A 2313-nucleotide genomic window follows, 5' to 3' on the forward strand; every position below is an offset into this window, starting at 1 on the left:
AGGAAGTATGGCTACTTCAGGGGTATTTTATTTTATTATTATTTTTATTTTTATTTTTTTTTGAGACATGGTCTCACTCTGTCACCCAGGCTAGAGTACAGTGGCATGATCATGGCTCACTGCAGCTTCAACCTCCTGGGCTCAGGTGATCCTCCCACCTCAGCCTCCCAGGTAGCTGGGAATTTAGGCACATGCCAACATGCCTGGCTAACTTTTTGTATGTTTTGTAGATATGGGATTTTGCCATGTTTCCCAGGCTGGTCTTAAACTCCTAGGCTCAAGAAATTCTTTTGCCTCAGACTTGCAAAATGCTGGGATTACAGATGTGAGCCATTGCACTCAGCCAAGGCTTATTTTGAAGTGAGTGGGACTTAGCATTTTTGGGGCCACAGACCTATTTCAGAATCTGAGGAAAGGGACAGACATTTTCTCCCAGAAAGTGCACAATATATACAAAGTTTGCTTATAATTTTAGGAGGTCCATTGGCCTAAGAATCTGTAGATTTTAGATTATAAATTTCATTTTTTTCTCTCCAACATTTATTTTAAGTTTATGGGTACATGTGCAGGATGTGCAGGTTAGTTACGTAGGTAAACGTGTACCATGGTGGTTTGCTGCACAGATCATCCCATCACCTAGGTATTATGCCCAGCATTTATCAGCTGTTTCTTCCTGATGCTCTCCCTCCTCTCAACTCCACCCTCTGACAGACCCCCGTGTGTGTTGTTCCCCCATGTGTCCATGTGTTCTCATCTTTCAGCTGCCACTTGTAAATGAGAACATGTGGTGTTTGGTTTTCTGTTCCTGTGTTAGTTTGCTGAGGATAATGGCTTCCATTTCCATCCATGTCCCTACAAAGGACATGATCTTGTTCCTTTTTATGGCTGCATAGTAATCCATGGTGTATATGTACCACATTTTCTTTATCTAGTCTATAATTGATGGGTTTTTAGGTTAATTCTATGTCTTTGCTATTGTGAATAGTGCTGCAATGAACATACATGTGCGTGTGTCTTTTTAATAAGATGATTTATATTCCTTTGGGTATATACCCAGTAATGGGATTGCTGGGTCAAATGGCATTTCTGCCCCTAGGTCTTTGAGGAATTGCCATGCTGTCTTCCACAATGGTTGAACTAATTTACACTCCCACCAACAGTGTAAATGTGTATCTTTTTCTCTGCAACCTTGCCAGCATCTGTTGTTTTTTGATTTTTTAATCATAGCCATTCTGACTGGTGTGAGATGGTATTTCATTGTGGTTTTGATTTGCATTTCTCTAATGATCAGTGATGTTGAGCTATTTTTTTCATATGTTTGTTGGCAACATGTATGTCTTCTTTTGAGAAGTGTCTGTTCATGTCCTTTGCCTACTTTTTAATGAGTTATTTGTTTTTTACTTGTAAATTTGTTTAAGTACCTTATAGATGCTGGATGTTAGACCTTTGTCAGATGGATAGATTGCAAAAATTTCCTCCCATTCCATATGTTGTCCATTTATTCTGATGATAGTTTATTATGCTGTGCAGAACTCTTTAGTTTAATTAGATCCCATTTGAAAATGTTTGCTGTTGTTGCAACTGCTTTTGGCATCTTTGTCATGAAATCATTGCCCATGCCTATGTCCTGAATGGTATGCCTAGGTTGTCTTCTAGGCTTATTTTTATAGTTTAGAGTTTTACATTTAAGTCCTTAATCCATCTTCAGTTGATTTTTGTATATGGTGTGAGGAAGGGGTCTGGTTTCAATTTTCTGCATATGACTAGCCAGTTCTCCCAGCACCATTTACTATATAAGGAATCTTTCCCCATTGCTTGTTTTGGTTAGGTGTTGATGATGAGATTGTTGTAGGTGTGCAGTTTTATTTATGGGCTCTCTATTCTGTTCCATTGTTCTATGTATCTGTTCTTGTGCCAGTACCATGCTGTTTTGGTTTTTATAGCCTTGTAGTACAGTTTGAAGTTGGGTAGTATGATGCCTCCAGCTTTGTTCTTTTTGCTTAGAATTGTCTTAGGTATTCAAGCTCTTTTTTGGTTCCATATGAATTTTAAAATAATTTTTTTCTAATTCTGTGAAGAATGTCAATGGTAGTTTAGTGAGAATAGCATTGAATCTATAAATTGCTTTGGGTAATATGGCCATTTTCACAATGTTGATTCTTCCTATCTATGAGCATGGAATGTTTTTCCATTTGTTTGTGTCATCTCTGATTTCCTTCAGGAGTCATTTCTAGTTCTCCTTGAAGAACTCCTTCACTTACTTTGTTATCTGTATTCCTAGGTATTATCTTCTTTGTGGCAATTGCGAATGGA

Source organism: Piliocolobus tephrosceles, chromosome 3 (genome assembly GCF_002776525.5).
Source record: "Piliocolobus tephrosceles isolate RC106 chromosome 3, ASM277652v3, whole genome shotgun sequence".
NCBI classification, from domain to species: Eukaryota; Metazoa; Chordata; class Mammalia; order Primates; family Cercopithecidae; genus Piliocolobus; species Piliocolobus tephrosceles.